We start from the raw sequence: 19,172 nt of genomic DNA on the forward strand, positions 1-19,172 counted from the left end.
CACCTTATCTTCAGCTATTTCCTGATAAAGTCTTCCTCCAGACACATCCAAAAATTTTTCCCAAGGTGGTGTCCTTTTTTCATGTCAATGAATCCATCATTCTTTCGTCTTTCTCTCCATTTCCCCATTAGTCAGTGGAGGTAGCCCACTTGCACCCTTTCGACTGTACTCAAGCTTTGAGGTTGTACTTGCTGTGCACTCAAGCCTCCAGTTCCAAATCTCAGCTCTTTGTTTCCTATGATGTGAACCATTCTGGCCTTCTGGTCTTTTAACAGACTATTTCCCGCTGGATCTCCAGGTACATCTCCTTTTCCTATGCTAATGTTGGCTCTCCAGTATCTCCTCACATTAAGGCACATCAGGTCCGGGCATGGGCGTCCACATTTGCTTTCAACAATACTGTGTCCTTTTTGGATGTTTGCAAACCGTCAACATAATCTACCCCTCAAATCTTTGCTCTCCACTATTGCTTGGACAGAGAATCCTCTGCTGACTGCTTTTGGTCATTCTATTCTTCAAGTGGCCCCTTAATTGTATCTTTTTTTCAAAAAGAGAACATTTGGAATGAAAAAGGCCAAATTGTATGCACTTAGACTCCAATTGGTCTTGGTGCTTGCTTTCCTAGTTGTGTGTTAAAAGTGCCTCAGGCAGTTTCTTCTGTTACCATTATTGACTTTCTGCTCTCTTCCTTCAGCTTGGGAGTCTCATTAGTGTGACTGTAGTGCACAAAAAAATCAAAGTTGCTCACCTGTATAGCAGAACATTCAGTCCTCCCTCCTCCACAGAAGGTATCTGTTCTATTCATTGCTGTTCCTTGATGATACAATTCTGTGCCTTTCCCAAACAACACTTGTGGCATCACAGACCAGATAAAATCATCACACCAAAATAAAAGAGTAATTAACCTTTTTAATAGTATTATGTAAGTAGACAGTAAATCCAACCAGAATATTAAATGGGAAAAGTACAGTAGTGAAGTGTAATATAAATTTGCAGTTTCTTATTATGCAACAATAACACTGGTATAGCCTATTAGCCAGGGCCAGAGGTGGTTCTATCGTGAGGCAAGGAGAGGCGATGGCCTCAGACGGCAGAATTTTGGAGTCGCAAAATGTACCCCTCCAAAATGCCTCTACTGCAGCTACCTCCTCACCCTGCCTCCAAAGTCAAACATTAGATCGGGCAGGGATAAACCAAACCCCTGCCTGATCCACTCAGTGGTAACACATGTCCCTAACCCCAGGCAGCAGGAGTCACGTTTTTCCTGATGTCGTCTCCTGCTACGGGGCCAGTCTTGCAGCTTTTGCTGTGACTTCTGCTGCTGCCCACCCAACTGGCAATCTAAGAGACAGCGGGCCCCATCCTACTGGTGGCTGGAAAAAAAGGCCTAGGCCCTATGGGTCTATATGCCTGTGTGTATGTGTGTGTGCAGGTGAGTGACTGCCTGCCTGGGTAAATGGGTGACTGCTTTTAAGTGCGTTGGAGAGGGTTGAGAGCTTGTGTGTGTAGGTGAGAGGCTGTGTTGGTATGGGAGACCTTGTGTGTGTGTGTGTGTGTATGTGTGGTGGGAGGAGGATCTGTGTGTGAGGGGGGTAAGATCCTGTGTGTAGGTTGGTGTATGTGTGTGAGAGGGGCTCTGTGTGGGTGTGGGGGGAGAGGCTCTGAGTGTGGGGGATAGAGGCTGTTTGCATAGTGGGGAGGGGGTTGAGAGTTTGTGTGCACGGGTAAGTAAGAGTCTTTGTGTGAGGATGTCTGTGTATGTGTGACTGCTAGTGTGTGGGTGTTGTGAGAGCCAGTGTGGATGGGTGGGTGAGAGCCAGTGGGTGGTGTGGAGGAGAGCCTATGTGTTGCTTGCATGTGTGTGTTGTGTTCCGCGGCTGTGGTAGGCCACGACCGCGGTTCCCTACCTGGCCCGCGATGTTGAACCGCCACGGGAGTCTCAGGGGAAGGTCCTGATTAGAGGCCCGTCGCTCTGGCACAGGTCCCCGTGCTGCTTACCGCAGGGGGAGCCATCCCTGCTCCCCCCTTGCAGTGTCCAGCAGTGTTTTCCTCTGCGGAGGAAATCCAAGATGGCCAATGCCATCTTTAGGCACGAGGCCGCGCCTCTTTGGCTGATTTAAAGGGACCTGAACCCTTTAATCAGCTTCAGCTGTTCCCTATCAGCCAGAGCAGGGGAAGTATAAAAGGCAGCTTCCTCTGCTCATTCTTGAACTTGGCAACGTCCTCTGATGCTGTCTAAGTCTGCTTGCTTCGGTGAGTCTTCCAGTGTCGAACTCCTGTTCCTGTTTTGTCTTGGTGTTCCTGGTTCCTGACTTCGGATCGGCTAGCTGTGATTCCTGGTATTGACTTCGGATTGGCAAGCGGTGATCCCTCAGTGTGTGACCTCGGACTGGTAAGCGACGACCCTCTGGCCCTTGACCTCGGACTTCTTCTTGATCATCGTCTCCAAGGGCCCGCCTAAGTCCCAGCGGCCCGGGTCCCTACGGGCTCCTCCCGGGGGGACCGCAGGCTTCCAGGGGTGAAGCTCCAGTCAGCCCTTACACCAAACTTCTTGACCTCTCAAAGGTCCACCTAAGTCCCAGCGGTCTGGGTCCCTACGGGCTCCACCTGGGGGGACCGCGGACTTCCAGTGGCGAAGACACACTTCCATTCTTTGACGTCACGACTCTTCAGTCGCTTCTGTCTCCAGTGCCTAGGGTCAGCTGGTCACGTCTCCTGTTCCTGCCTTGCCACCCGACGGGAGAACCTACGCATTTTCCTCCTAAGGTATTCCATCCTCCCGTCGGTCCAAGGGTTCACAAGCCTGAGCATAACAGTGTGTGAGAAAGTGAGAGCTTTTGTGTGTGTGTGAGAGGATAAAGTTTTTACAGCTGCCCCCTACCCCAATCAACAACAAATCTCAGGGGGGCTGGAAATTGAAACATTCCAGGTATGAAGAGCAGGAGATTTTTAAAATCCTTATTAGCTTTATTATTGGATATGTCTGTTGTTTTGAAATATATTTTGAGAAATTTTATAAACATTTTTTGAGGTTTTAATTATTGGGTTTTCTACTCAGTTTCTAAATATTTATTCCTTTTATTTGTATAGTTTTACTTTTTTGATTGATGTATTATATTTCTTTTTTGGTGTTTGTCTCTTATTTTGCCTTTGGTAAGGGTCTATGTTCTGTATGTGTGATCAAGGTGAGGGATTTTGCTGTGTATAGTTTGTGTAGGTCTGTAGCATTCCGTCTTGTTCTTTTTTCAATAGGTGTATTGGTCTTCTAAAGTCTGCTTTGAACTTCAAGGAGACAGCTACAAGTACAGATTCTTGGGGAGCGCTAAGGAATAAGTTTAATTTATCCTTATTTTAGAGGGCTTCTTTGTTATATTTTTCTGTTTTATCTCTATATTTTTCTAGATATTGATATTGCTGTATTAAATTGCTGTGTGTTTGTTTAAGCAAAAAAAAGTACAGATTCTTGGGGAGAGCTAAGGAATAAGTTTAATTTATCCTTATTTTAGAGGGCTTCTTTGTTATATTTTTCTGTTTTATCTCTCTATTTTTCTAGATATTGATATTGCTGTATTAAATTGCTGTGTGTTTGTTTAAGCAAAAAAAAAAAAAAAATCCAAAAAAAGGAATTTGGCTATAAAGCTTTGGGAAACTGACTCATAGTGCATTGCAGGGGGAAATCAAGTCCTCAGTCTGCTTTGAACTTCAAGGAAACAGCTACAAGTACAGATTCTATGGAAAAAGCTTAAATTAGCTAGCCAAATCTGGGGGGGGAGGGTCTGTTCAAAATCAATAGCTGATACAGTGTCCTGTGAACAGCCCTGGCCAAGTGCTAACTGTTTAACTCCCTCCCACCCTGCCCCTCTACACACCCACCCCTAGGTTTGTTTTTCTGATATAGTCTGCCTAAATACATAATTGGCAACAAGATAAATTGGAAATTTGGTAATTCCTTAGGTGTTATCCATCAAATACATTTTACCAAAATGAGGACTATCCAATGTAACTATTGTGGGGTCTTTATTCTGAGAGAAATCATCTAGAAACTCTGGGCTTGCCCCATTTGTTAAGAACTCTCTTCCTTAAAAAAAGGAGCTAGCTGAAGTTAAAGCTGAATTAGCTGCAACAAAGAAAGTTTTACCCACTTTACAGTATTCAGGAATTAATTCCCCATTACCACAGAAAAAGCAAAAGACAAGGAAAAAGGGGTTTAAATTGGGCTCAGGTAGGATAAGACCTGTGACCCACAGACATCCGTTCTTCACGACTGTGTAGCCCACATGTCTACCCCCCCCCCCCCCCCCCCCCCCCCACACACACACACACACACACACTCACACAAGGTGTTAGGAGACCCAAAAAACAGTGGGATTACAATGGGCTCTGGTAGAATTAGACCTGTGATGCGGAGACACATACTATTTCAAGTGACACAAGTACAAAACTCCTTCTCTGTATTAGGTAATGAAGAAGCTCTTGTGAAAGAGATTGAAGTGTTATCTGAAAAGAAAAAAGAAACCAAATGCATATAGAAATTCCATAATACAATCAGTAAACAAAGGAAAAAGCTCATTGTGCTGGGTGATTCTGTCATCAAAGGCACTAATCTGGGAACTCTTATCGAGGCAAACACTACAGTTAAAAGCCTCCCAGGATCATCAGCCAACAGAAATGCTATTCAAATAGTCAAAGCGGCCAAAGAAGAAAGCAAAGACTCTAAAGTTGATATTATCATCCATTTGGGAACCAACGACCTTGCTAGAAACAGCATCCAAGTTGTACAGAGAGATTTCCAGTCTCAAGTGAAGCAGATTAGTCACATGGCAACAACCATTGCCTTTTCAGAAGTGTTACCTGTTCATGGAAAGGGGAAGGAGAGGCTAAGCCATATTAATAACTTCAATGTATGGCTCAAATCCTGGTGTAAGGAACAACATTTTGGATATTTTGGGGGCTGGGGCCATGTATGGAACAGTAAAAAGCTCTTTGTCAAAGATGGATTACATCTGTCTGTGGCATGAAAAAGGATCCTAAGAGATAAATTCAAATCCTATGTCATAAGGCATTAAACTAGATGCCAAGAATGGCAGAAGGAAATTAGAATGTCACCCCCCAAATACAAATGCAATGGAAAAGGGTGAAGTGGATACAAAACTCAACTAAATAAGTCACAAAAGGAATCCAAGAAAAGCAGTAACCTGAATGAGAAAAGCTGGAAAGCTATGAGCACAAATGCTTGTAGTTTGGGCAATAAAATCCCAGATCTGCAAGCCCTAATGGTGGAGGCGGACTTGAACGTTGTTGCTGTCACGGAGATGTGGTTCACAGAATCTCATGATTGGGATACAGCCATACCGGGCTATAACTTGTTAATGAAGGACACAGAGGACAGAAAAGGGGGAGGAGTGGCTCTTTATGTCAGAAACAATATCCAAGCATCTGAGCTGCAAGGAAGATGGGGCAAAGAAGAAGAAGCACTATGGGCCAACCTAAAAAAAGATGATGGGCATCCATTTTTATTGGAATGATTTACAGGCCTCCAAATCAAATGGAAGAACTTGACAGAGATCTAGTTGAAGACATCCAAAAGATGGGAAAGAAGAGAGAAGTGGTGATTGTTGGAGATTTTAATCTGCCGGATGTAGACTGAGAATCCCTTCTGCAGAATCTAACAGTAGTAGAGAGATAGTGGATGCCCTGCAAGGAGCTGTGTTCAAACAAATGTAATGGAACCTACGAGAGAGGGAGCTATACCCGATTTAGTGCTCACTAATGGAGATAATGTCTCTAATGTCCGGGTAGGTGCCCACCTCAGCACCAGTAATCATCAAACGATATGGTTTCATATCACAAATAGGATACGGAGAAGTAGCACGAAGACCCGAGTTTTGCAGTTCAAAAACACGGACTTTGTTGAAATGGGGAAGTACCTGGAGGAAGAACTAGAAGGCTGGGAGAACAAGAGAAATGTGGAACAGTGGACCAGACTAAAAGGAACAATTACCAAGGCAACTAATCTATTTGTTAGAAAAGAAAAGCAAGAGAAAAATGAAACCTACCTGGTTTTCAAAGGAGGTGGCTGATAAAATTAAAGCTAAAAGAAAAGCATTTAAGAAATATAAAGGATCCCAAAGGGAGGAGCAAAAGGAATAATATCTGGTGGAAATGAGGGAGACAAAGAAAGTAATCAAGACACCAAAATGTCAAGCTGAAGAAAGGATTGCCAAAGAGGTAAAGCAAGGTGACAAAACATTTTTCAGATACATCAGTGAAAGGAGAAAAGTCCAAAGTGGTATAGTGAAATTGAAAGGTGAAAAGGATCAATCTGTGGAGAGAGATGAAGAAATGGCAGAAATATTAAAAGAATACTTCAGTTCGATGTTCACTAAAGAGGACCCTAGAGAAGGATCGTCGCTAGTTAACAAGAAACTAGAGGGGAGTGGAGTAGATGTAACTCCGTTTACAGAAGACAATGTATGGGAAGAGCTAGGAAAACTGAAAGTGGACAAAGCCATGGGGTCTGATGAGGTTCATCCCAGGATATGAGGGAGCTCAGAGATGTGCTGGCGGGTCCGCTGTATGACCTGTTCAATAGATCCCTAGAAACGAGAGTGGTGCTGAGTGATTGGAGAAGAGCGATGGTGGTCCCGCTTTACAAGAATGGGAGCAGAGAAGAGGCTGGAGACTACAGGCCGGTTAGCCTCACCTCGGTGGTGGGAAAAGGGATGTAATTGCTGATGAAAGAAAGAGTAGTCAACTATCTACAGTCAGAAGTATTGCTGGACCAGAGGCAGCATGGATTCACCTGTCAGACAAACCTTCTTCTGCTGGTAGATACTCTGTGCAAAGTTTAGATTATTTAACTCACTCTCTTAGGAGGGTGATACAGCCATGTGCTCCTGGGCCTGGATATCTGTGGAAAGGATTTTACATGTAATCGGCTATGAAGAAAGACCAGCTGTCTGTCTCTCTATTTCCTCAGATTTCAGACTTCTGACTCTCCCTGTTGATAATTAGCTCTTCAGGAGAAGAATTGTTTTCAGGGCTGTCAGATGCATTCCTCTCTTCCTGGCTCCAACTCTTGGCCATCCTTGCCCCCCCACAAACAGACAGAGCCAGCCAAATTGTGCCTTTTCTACCTTAAATGGTTTCCCAGCATTCCTTTGGCTTCCTCCTCTGCTGGCTATGTGGTGCTGTTCTCTGCGCAGGCTAAACAGTACAGCTCTTTTCCCAACTTGTTAACACTCTGAGTGCTGGATGTTGGTTGCAAAACCTTTTTCATTCACACGAGAGCTCAAGGGTTTTTTGTTTGTTTTTTTTTAAATGTAATCTTTATTAGATTTTTTTCATCAATGACTTACATCATGAAAACAACAAAATGGGGCGGATTTTCAGAGCCCTGCTCGCCTAAATCCGCCCGGATTTAGGCGAGCAGGGCCCTGCGTGCCGGTGCGCCTATGTTCAATAGGCCTACCGGCGTGCGCAGACCCCGGGACTCGCGTAAGTCCCGGGGTTTTCCAAGGGGGGCGTGTCAAGGGGGCGGGCTCGATCCGCGCGGCGTTTTTGGGGCGGGACATAGCATTTCGGGGGCGGGCCTGGGGGCGTGGTTACGGCCCGGGGCGGTCCGGGGGCGTGGCCGCGCCCTCCGGACCCGCCCCCAGGTCGCGTCCCGGCGCGCTAGCGGCCCGCTGGCGCGCGGGGATTTACGTCTCCCTCCGGGAGGCGTAAATCCCCCGACAAAGGTAAGGGGGGGTTTAGACAGGGCCGGGCGGGTGGGTTAGGTAGGGGAAGGGAGGGGAAGGTGAGGGGAGGGAATGGAGGTAGGCTGCGCGGCTCGGCGCGCGCTGGCTATACGGAATCGATAGCCTTGCGTGCGCCGATCCCGGATTTTAGCGGATACGCGCGGCTACGCACGTAGCTACTAAAATCCAGCGTACTTTTGTTGGCGCCTGATGCGCAAACAAAAGTACGCCAAATCGCACTATTTGAAAATCTACCCCAATATGTATATTAACTTAGCAAACAATAAAATAAATCAATTACCATTATTCTGTTACATATGCCATAATTGAGGGAGTCATAAGTAAACATACATTATATAATCTACATATATAATAAAGTCACAGAATAGTTCCCACATTCTATATATATAAGGAGAATGGAGGTATTATTATTATTATTATTTAACACTTTTCTATACCGACCTTCATAGTAATAACCATATCGGATCGGTTTACATCGAACAAGGGTAAAAAACTGAAACGACAACTAAGTAAATTAACAATAGAAGTGGAAGAAGTAAAGTTACATTCAACAAGGAGTAAGAACTTGGAAGCTTAATTAGCTGGAAAGAGAGGTTAAAGCAGGCAGTGAAATAAATATAATACAATAGAAAAGATAGGTTAAATCATAATGTGCTTCGAAATGCCAGAGGTATATATTATGTACATAATATATATATTAGTATATATTATGTTTTCACTGGACATCATCCTTTAATATTTCAGCTTGACTTTTATCGGATAAAAAAGTTTCTAAGTGCATGGGATCAACAAATCCAAATCTTTTCCCTCTATAGTTAACAAGACATAAACACGGAAATTTTAAGAAAACTGTTGCACCTATTGCAAGTACACAAGCTTTTAAAGACAAGAAGTACTTTCTTCTAGCCTGTGTGGCCTTGGCCACATCTGGAAATATTTGCATTTTGTGCCAACAAAATAACATATCTTTAGATCTAAAGAACTTCTTAAGCAGAGTCTCCTTATCTTGTTCAGCAATAAAAGAAATGAAGAGAGTAGCTCTATTATTTATAACATCTATCGATTCCTCTAAAAAGTCAATATTCCCAAAGTAGATGGGGCCTCTCCATTTTCATTCTGCCCTCCAGTATCTCTGGCTGGCTTTTTTGCCAGGTAATAAATCTTTGAAATCTTTGGGATTTCCTCATCTTGATATAATAACATCTCTTTCCAAAATTTGTTAACATCTCCCAAGGAGATAACAGCCGAGTAATAGGAAAATTTATAATTCTCATATTCCTAGATCTTAACAGGTTTTCTATATGTTCAGTTTCCTTATGCATCGTTATACTATCACATATAAATACATTATCCAAGTTCTGAATTAATTGGATCTTGTTTGTTAAAGCCAATATATCTTTCTCATGTTTATCCACTTTCTTTACTTGATCATCAATTAAACTCCTATTAACATTAATAGCAGTCGACAATGATTCATTCATTCTAATTATATTATTGTCAAGCTTTGATATCATTCTACCAAGATCAGCCATTGTAACATTGTCCGGTACAACCACGGGCTAATGTTACTTTCTAAGTCAACTGGGAGCTTTAACTGCATTTCACCAGATGAAATAACATTTTCAGTCCAACGAGGCACGGTTTGTTGGTTTAAACCTGTGCCTCCCTGAGCTGCTCCTACCAGTTCACATGGTGTTTCGGCAGATATTAACACCGTCGGCTGTGGTGGGGATGTAGGTCCTTCACCAGGACTAAGGGAGATTAAAGTCATACCTCCCAAACTGTCCTCTTTTGGCGTTTCCAACACTCTCCCAATGTGTTGGTCCATTGGGCCAGTGCGTTGTTGCTGCATGGGAGAAGAGGTGGTGATTATTTTCACCTTCCGTTTCTTGCCCATTGAAAAACTGTTAAAAGGAGAAGAATTTCAGCCAGCTACCGGCCTTCTCCGGCCTAAGCCGGTCCAAGTCGCACACACTTTCAGCGTGCGCGGCTTAGGCAATGCACCGGCGGCAGTGGGGCGCCATCCTTCCACAGGTATTATGGTCAGTGGGGGCGTCCTCGGCTGATGTCATACAGCTGTGACCCGAGCTTCTCCTAGCATATAGTTCTTTTACTCGGGATTACCGGTCTGGCAGAGCACAGGGAGGGCAGAAACCTCCTCCCTTCTCTCAGGTCTTTCTCTCGGAGTTACCGGCTGGCACACAAGGAGGGCGAACACCTCCTTTGTTCATTCCCCAACTAACACCGCCCTTCTGCAGGTTTTATGATCAGTGGGGGCATCCTCGGCTGATGTCACACAGCTGTGACCCAAGCTTCTCCTACCATACAGTTCTTTTACTCTGGATTACCGGTCTGGCAGAGCACAGGGAGGGCAGAAACCTCCTCCCTTCTCTCAGGTCTTTCTCTCGGAGTTACCGGCTGGCACACAGGGAGGGAGAACACCTCCTCCCTTCTCCTTCGCTCACTCCCCAGAGCACAAGGGTTTTTGATGCATTTTTATATTCTTTCAGCTTGCAGTCTGCAGGGTTAAAAACCCCTTTTTGACAGGTCCAAAACACATCACTTAGATCCAGATGCAGCTTGGGCCACATTGCAAGGCTCCAACACATGATAAGCTTGAGGGGGAAGGAACCTGGTTTATAATAGCTATAGCTTGCTACATACAGAATAGTTGCTTAATACTGACACTTCTATTACTAATGCTGTTTTTCTCAGGGACAGATCATCCCTGCCCACAAGCAGAAAGAAGATCCTAGCGGCTTTCTAGCATTAAATATTTTATTGGTAGTGCTGGGAATTAATAATTCTAATCTATGATTTATGCAAAGAATTTACATAAGAAAGATTGACTTGAACTGTAAATGTAAAGGAAGAAAATGGCAGTGGGGGGTGGAGTTAGGGGGTGGAGCTTGGTTGCCCCCCCCCCCCCCAACCAAAAAGACATTCCACTGCCCCTGATAATCTGTACTAAACCACTCTTAGTTGAAGCTCAGTTTTCATTCAAGATAACCCCTCTCCAATTAACCTGATCACAAAAATGTAAAAGCCGGAGTCCCAGAGCTTAATAACCAAACTCTTCAATGACTAAAAAAATATTAAAAAAACAATAGGTTCCTTCCAGCCATGGGAGGAAATCCAGGTTTTCAATGGTTTCTGCAAAATAGAAAGTTTTCTTCTCATCTAATGCTTATTTATACACTTTTAGCTCTGCTTCAGTAAGCAAATACATTTTTTTAAATTAAAGAATAAAATTCAAAATAAAACCCAACTAAAACTGAGACTTCAATATTCTCCTCTAGTGATGAATTCTAAAACATGTGTTTGTAATTAAATTTTAAGGGACTGAATTTAACATTTGTATTGTAAAAAAAAACAGCTGCAGTGATTGGCGAGGACTTCACAGAATATTCCTGGTTCAGAAACCTGCTGCTTGCTCAGTATAGCTTTGATGGGCTAGGAAAAAGAAGCGTTACTTTCACTTAACACCGATTTCCTTCCAGACACATAACAGCAAATTTTCAACAAATGCCAAACGAGACCTGCTATGAAAGCTCTTTTTTTTTCCCCCCTCTCTAGCAACCACAAGAATAATCCTCTGCCAAAGGTCATTAGTACACAACAGAGCACCTGCACCACCAATTTTGAAGAAAAATGAACTGCGCATGTCAGATCCTGATAGCCACAGATCCTCAAAGAGCTTCCTGCTCTTCACAGTCACTAACGCTGCACCAGGTACTGTGATGAATGCATCCACCACAACCCTGCTTTCATCATGAGTTTCAATTTTTTGTATGTGTTTTAGGTTTATTGGGGGGGGGGGGGGATGGGTTCTAACATTATTTGATTTGCTTTCTGTTCACAGGAAATTTTATCCAGAAGTTCTTCTCTATTCCATCATCTTAAGTGTCAGGGGAGCGAGGTTAAGTTCCTCTTGAAAAGGGAGAGTTATAGCTGCTAATTGAAGGACTGATTTCCTTCTCTTTCCTAAACTGTAGAATGTCTCCCTTCTGCTTTAATGAAAAGGGTTGAGACCTTGGCGATTGCACCACCTTTCACAAGAATCTAACCCTTTTTGTGTCCTTCCTGCTTTAACATCCCTCCTGGCCTCCCCCCCGCCCCCCCCCCCCCAAGAGTCCCTAACTACAGCCCCTTTCCTCCTTCTGACATGAGTTGGGCTTATTTTGCTGCTTTATTTATGCTTCCAACAAAAGGAAGGTTGGAATGAATCATATATGTAACCCCTGGGCGGGAGGGATCCTTTGACTTGCACCCAGGGGCTCATAGAAAAGGAAAGAGGAAGACACTTCCTGCACACCACACTTTCAACGTCTCTGGGTGTCTCCTTCACCCCCACAGATTGCTTTACTTTCTGAGTTGCAGGATTCCAGTGGGGGGGGGGGGGGGGCGCGAACAATAGTTGTTATATACCCTGCTCTTCCCAGGTCCAGCCCTTTGTCCGTCCTCTGCACACAGCACTGATAATTAACACTGTCTCTGCATCCAATAAACACGCAGGAGCAGAGTGGTGGTTTCCAGCTTCTTTGCTGAGAGCTGATTAGACGACTGGTTAATATCTACCGCTTCAATTCGTTTCTTGGTTCAAGTCAATAATAAGACAGCAGAAAGATTTAATAAACGCATGACTCCACTTCTACTTTTCTCTGGAAGCACTTTGATTTCCACTGAATTCCTTCTTCTCCATTACTCCAAATTCTCCAGGTTTATCAGATTGAAATTTGTTGAATCCTCCTTCAATCCCAAATTGTATCTTTAGCTCTTCCCACTGAAGGTGGTTAGAATACAGTCCCAATATTTTATCAGAACTTAGTCCCAGATTTCTTCCTCTTCCTAAATCCTCTGTAATTCTTTAACTCCTTAGACAGCTCCTGAAAGGCACTTCACTTCCCTTTATATTTCCCCCGAGTTAGCAGTAACAAAGTTCTTGTTAGTTTTATTTTGTATCTTCTAGTTTCCTTCCCCCTTATGCCATCGGCAGGGCTCCTCTCCTCCAAATGAATTCTTCCAAGCTCCTTAGGTCCTTTCAGGATGAAAGACACTTCACTCCCAATGGTTTGGTTACTGGGTCCCGGGTAGCAAAGGCCATTGGCTCCCAGTGGAACAGAAAACAGGCTTTTAAACCAAAAGGGGGAAAATTAAGTCAGAGGCAGGAAGAGTGAAATAAAACTTCCTTGCTTCAAAACAGATGAGACAGTGCACAAAAACAGTTAATTAAAAAATATAACTCCTCTGCATTAGGTTATTGTCAGGTCTTCCTTACCCCAAATCAAGTCTTGCATTGGAGTATCCACTGCAATAAGTGGGACTGGCTCTCACTGAGAATTCTCTGAAAACTGGCTTAAAAGAGTCCAAAGCAAGCATTAAGGCTGAACAGACAGGCCAACAGGAGGCTGACCTCTAAACGGGAAAACTTCCTTACTCCTACATATAAAAGGGATAGATGTCTGCTTGTGTATAGGCACAATCACTCACCAAAAATGGAACAGAAATTCATCAAATCTGACATGCAGGAATAACATCTATTGCAAAAGGCCTATAACCCTGGCAGATGACCCTCTTAAAGGCTGTTTTCTACGGCTGTTTGTAAATAAAATTCACGTAATTGTGCATTCACCTTCTGTTTTATATTTGGTTGATTTATTATGAATGTTTTATTCTTCCCCGCCCTGAACCTCGGAAGGGTAGATAAGAAATATTTTAAATAAAAATTAAAATTAAAAAAAATGTGACTATCTCAGATAATTTTGAAAACCTGAAACACTGAGTCAATACTTTGAAAGAACTGAGCTTTCAAAAAAAAAAAAAAAATCCCATTTGCTTTCTATGGGAAATAGTTACAATCTGTAGAATATTGATCACCACACCATTCGAAAAGTGCCCCCTCCTCTCCCACTCTTCCAGAACTTTCACACAGAGCAACTCAGGCAGAGACAGGGGGTAAAAAATAACTGATGCAGTTGGTGATGGATGGCATCAAAAGACACTTTCAAAGCCACACACACACACCCCCCACAGAACCACACTCTCACCCGTATGCACACCCATCTATTCAAAATGTCAACCCACCCACACACATACTTCTACACATCCACAGATATGGCCACAAACACACACACACACCCTGATTCCCCTTACACCTCTGTAACCTGCCATCCACATATGCACACCCTATATACCTCTACCCACCTGCCCCTACTCCTCCCCCACACACTCTCCTACATGCCGACCATACATATACACATACATACAAACTCACAGCCCACACATTCCTTTACCCACAATCATTAAACTGTGTCAGGATTTTTTTATTCATATTTTCTAAAATGTTTTATTCATAATTAGAATTTTAAATATCTGAAGAATAACTCAATATTGTAACAGAAATGTGCAGTAAAGAAATTAATCTGTTACAAACATGCAGGAAATAAAAATTGCTTTTTTTTCAATTGAGTCCACTAATAAAGGTGGGAATCCAAGAAAGTAAAGGCCTGGATTTGGACATCCTATTTAGGGGAAAACAACACTCACAATCAAGGTTCCCTCTAAGGATTGGGTTGCTAAGTGCAAAACATTTTGCTCGTTAACAAACCATTTTGGTCACATTACCTTTTAAGCACCACATTCTTTGATGCAAAAAGCCTATCAATTTTATGCTCACAGCAACCCAATCCTTAGAGGGAACATTGGCTAAGTCCATCCCTTAAAATAATCACCTAATCTACTAACAGTAGTTACAATAAAATAATTACAATAAAATATGTGAATGAAAAAATATTTTCTGCAAGAACATTGAAAACCATTTTCTGCATGCAAGTGAAATTAATAAAGAGCAAACATCTGTATAAAATAGAAATGAGGAAGAGATGACCAATATGCTGTTAAAGCCAGTGGTGATACCACTTAGTTACACAAGACCTGGACCTTTTAAAATACAGACAGACCCTCACCAAATACAGAGTAGAAAAACCATAAAGTATAAATAGAAACATGACAGCAAAAACTGTACTGGAAGCCACAAGCCCGACTTATATTATGCAGTGCAACAACACAAACAGAAACATCATCATTCCTCGCAAAACATCAAGCAATAAAATCAAGAGATCTAAAACATCATTAATATTAAAATCATACTAATAAAAGAATAAATGTCAAAATGGCCAATGAACATCCAATAATTTAAAGAACTTGCATCAATTTATTCTAATATTTCTCAAATACCAATTAAATATTTCAATACATCTGATGAATAACACATCCAATAATTAAAAAATGTTCTAATATTTCCCAAAAAAACAATAAAATATTTCAAAACAGAAGAACTGCACAAACTTTTTTTCTCTCTTTTTCACACCACAAACTAACACATTCATATTCTCTCACACTTGTTCTCTCATATACATGCTCATGCTCTCACACACACTCCCTCTGTCTCACATACACAGGCTTTCTCTCCCTCACACACACACACGCGTGTGTGCATGCCTGTGAGAGCCTATATGTCACACATAGGGCTCTCACAGGCACACATATACATGCACACAAACTCTCACACAGACATACACACATGCACACAGGCTCTCACAGAGACATACACACACATGTACACAAGCTTTCACACAGACATACACACAAATATGCTCTCACACAAACAGACTCTCACAAGGACACACATACATGGCCTCCTCTTCACTTTGGGCCATGGTGGGATGAGCTCCATCGTGGCTCCGCCAGACTTCCTGCGCTGAGGAGGGAAAGCTATGTGCGGCTGCGGGAAAAGTTGTGCACGGCCGCACGTGTGCGCAGCTTAGAGGGAACATTGCACTCAATGCAAATTAATACCTCCCATTATTTATTTCAACAAGATACATTCTGGTTATTAAGACTACACATTGGTAGCTCCTGCTTATTTGCATTTTGAAAATAATTTTTAATACTTTAGATGTAATAAGTAAGCCACTGCAACAGCTCTGGTGTCAGTTATGTTCACTCTATATCCTACAGTTTTTAGCAAATGCTTTTAAAAAACATTTTTGGTCTGAAGAGGCATACTGTGTGCACTATCACTTTTGCTTCTCCTTCCAATCTTGCCCCTCCAGGGCTTGCTTCCCCTCAGGCAGACAGAGAGTTGCTTGTCTCTTGTTATCTTGCCCATCGCTGTCAAAGCAGAGCTGACTCAGCTCTTCACACTTTAAACCACATATGTTCAGATTGTGAAGTGGTACTGAGCTAGCATGATTTTGATGATGTTGGACATGACAACTGGAGGTAAGCACCTCTCCTTCTGCCAAAAGGGGGCTAAAGGAAGTCCTAGGGGGTCAAATGGGCTTCTGGTGATTCTGGGCAGCCTTGTCACTGTGCTATAGGAGAGAGAGAGAGAACTAATGTCTGAGCAGTTTTTTGTGTCATGGTGGTGGGAGAATGGCTTCTGGAGGGGACTGGGTGTTGCTAAAGAGGCTAGCGCACCAAGACTGTGATTTAAGGTACAGTAGCATTTTTCACACTCCTTCCCCCTCATGTTGATTTTCTTATAACTACTCTATGTGGCCCTTAGAAAGTTAGCACACTTTTCTGCATAGGATATGAAATTAGAATCTCATTATCCCCCTCATTTAAATAAATAGCATTTGCTTAATTGTGTTCTTGAGTTCATCATCAACCAGTGGCGTGCGTTGACATTTATAGCAGAGGATTCAGTCTCAATCCCCCCTCCCACAAGTGCCACCCACCCTCCCTAGTCTACAGCAGTTTCGCTCCCTCAACCCCCTCTCCTCTAGATTCAAAAGTCACATGGAGCCCACATGGAGCCTGTTGAAACATGTAATGGGTGTGGGCTTGGCCCTCAGAAAGCCATGAATAAACAATTACAATATAGTAAACCTCCCATACCAAAAACAGCACTAACTGCCAGCACTCAAACTACAACCCTACCTATGAAAAGACAACACTGAAAATATTACATCAGGCTCTAAAACACCAATATACCTCATTTTTAGAAAACAAAACAAGCCAGGTAGCTTTAAACATCTGTAATACCGTTACCCCAAGAGACAAATCTGTTGTATCAAAGCAACACTAACTCCTAGGACTCAAACAGCAACAACCCACGACTGGTACAAGGGGATGAGGTGGGGCACCTTCTGCCTTGCACCGACCCCCCCCCCCCCCCCCCCGGTCACACCGACACTCCCCTCCCCACCCCTGATTGCTGCCTGGGTTCCTACCTCTGGGGGCGGGGACCACAAGCCACCACTCCCCCACCCCCTGCAACGCCCCTCAAATTTAAAATAACCCCTCAAATCTCCCGACCCTCCCCCCAAGACTCACGAAAATGTCTGGTGGTTCAGTGGGGGACCTGGAAGCGATCTGCTGCTCCTGGGCCGTTGGCTGCCACTAACTAAAATGGTGCCGGTGGCCTTTAGCCCCTAGCATGTGACAGGGGCTACCGGTGCCATTGGCTGGCCCCTGTCACATGATAGGGGCAATGGACGGCCCATGCCATTTTTAAAAAAATGTTTAAGATTGGTGGTCAGCTCCCAGAAGTACTGAGCATATGGAACTCAAGGAGAAGATGGCGGCAACAGCTCTCAAGAGTTAGCAGTGTAGAATCCCAAGTGTGGTTCCAAAGGGAAGGCATAGGGTCCTTGGATAGACAATAATGGATCCTTCTAAGAGGATTTACAGCAGAAGAGCTATGTAGGCTTATCCGACGAGACAAAAGGTGGCAATTACTGTCCTTTGCCTGGCAGCAGAAACAGTGCAGGGGAACAAATCAGGACAAATCAGGATACCCTAATCTTGATTCTACCAGCTCAGAAAAGCTGCAAGAAGGACACTGGAGGATGATGGCTAGAGATGTGAATCGTGTGATCGATCGTCTTAACGATCAATTTCGGCTGGGAGGAAGAGGGAATCGGATCGTCGCCGTTTGGGTTTTTTAAATATCGTGAAAATCGTGTAAATCGAAAACCGGCACACTAAAACATCCCTAAAACCCACCCCGACCCTTTAAAATAAATCCCACACCCTCCCGAACCCCCCCCCCCCCCAAATGCCTTAAATTACCTGGGGTCCAGTGGGGGGGAGGGCGGGAAAACCGGCACACTAAAACAACCCTAAAACCCACCCCGACCCTTTAAAATAAATCCCCCACCCTCCCGAACCCCCCCAAAATGCCTTAAATTACCTGGGGTCCAGAGGAAGGGTCCCGGTGTGATCTTTTACTCTCGGACCTCCGGTGCTTGTAGAAATGGCGCCGGCGCTACCTTTGCCTTGTCATATGACAGGTCAAAGGTAGCGCTGGCAGGAACGACTTCCTGCATGCGAATCGTTTTTCCGTACGGAAAAACGATTCACGGCAGGAGATCGCTCCCGGACCCCCGCTGGACCCCCAGGGACTTTTGGCCAGCTTGGGGGGGCCTCCTGACCCCCACAAGACTTGCCAAAAGTCCAGCGGGGGTCCGGAACGACCTCCTGCAGTCGAATCGTGTTGTCTACGGCCGGCGCCATTTTGCGTCTGGCGCCGGCCGTAGACAACACGATTCGACTGCAGGAGGTCGTTCCGGACCCCCGCTGGACTTTTGGCAAGTCTTGTGGGGGTCAGGAGGCCCCCCCAAGCTGGCCAAAAGTCCCTGGGGGTCCAGCGGGGGTCCGGGAGCGATCTCCTGCCACGAATCATTTTTCCGTACGGAAAAACCAAAGGTAGTGCCGGCGCCATTTCTACAAGCACCGGAGGTCCGAGAGTAAAAGATCACACCGGGACCCTTCCTCTGGACCCCAGGTAATTTAAGGCATTTTGGGGGGGTTCGGGAGGGTGGGGGATTTATTTTAAAGGGTCGGGGTGGGTTTTAGGGTTGTTTTAGTGTGCCGGTTTTCCCGCCCTCCCCCTTCCCCCGATTTACGATTTTTTGACGATAAATCGGGGGAATTGTTATTGTATCGCGGCTCTAACGATTTTTGACGATTTAAAATATATCGGACGATATTTTAAATCGTCAAAAAACGATTCACATCCCTAATGATGGCTGCGAGCTATGGACTCAGGACAATTCACCACGTCGGTATTATGGAGAAGAGATAACAAGATAACATCTCAGGAAGCCTGGAATGGAATCAGAGGCTGAAATTCCCACTTGCGCAGAGCAGAGTCAGAATCGTAGCTGTAGATAGTCCCAAGGCAAGAACCAGAGTTGTATAAAGCAGGGACTGGATTGAAACTGGCGAGATGGAGCCAGGCCTGGGGTACAGGTGCCTCCTGCAGGTCATTCACACCCAAGGACCTGGAGTTGCTGTGGAATGCATAGCTTATGAGGGTATACATCCCCTGAAGATCGAGGGTGCTCAGCAGAGGAACAAGGAAACTGAAATACCTGCAAGTGTTGAAACCTGGGCGCAGGC

At 44.1% G+C, this 19,172-nt stretch overlaps 1 protein-coding gene across 1 annotated transcript in view; it reads left to right on the top strand.

The window, feature by feature from the left end:
* LOC115097885 (sodium/potassium/calcium exchanger 2-like) overlaps positions 1–19,172 on the top strand; it is a 301,887-nt gene that overhangs the window by 21,260 nt on the left and 261,455 nt on the right. Inside the window, exon 3 of the mRNA XM_029614039.1 lies at positions 11,337–11,492. The gene's annotated coding sequence lies outside the window, so the exon portion shown is untranslated. The remainder of the gene's footprint in view (positions 1–11,336; positions 11,493–19,172) is intronic.

Source organism: Rhinatrema bivittatum, chromosome 1, assembly GCF_901001135.1.
Source record: "Rhinatrema bivittatum chromosome 1, aRhiBiv1.1, whole genome shotgun sequence".
Lineage (NCBI taxonomy): Eukaryota > Metazoa > Chordata > Amphibia > Gymnophiona > Rhinatrematidae > Rhinatrema > Rhinatrema bivittatum.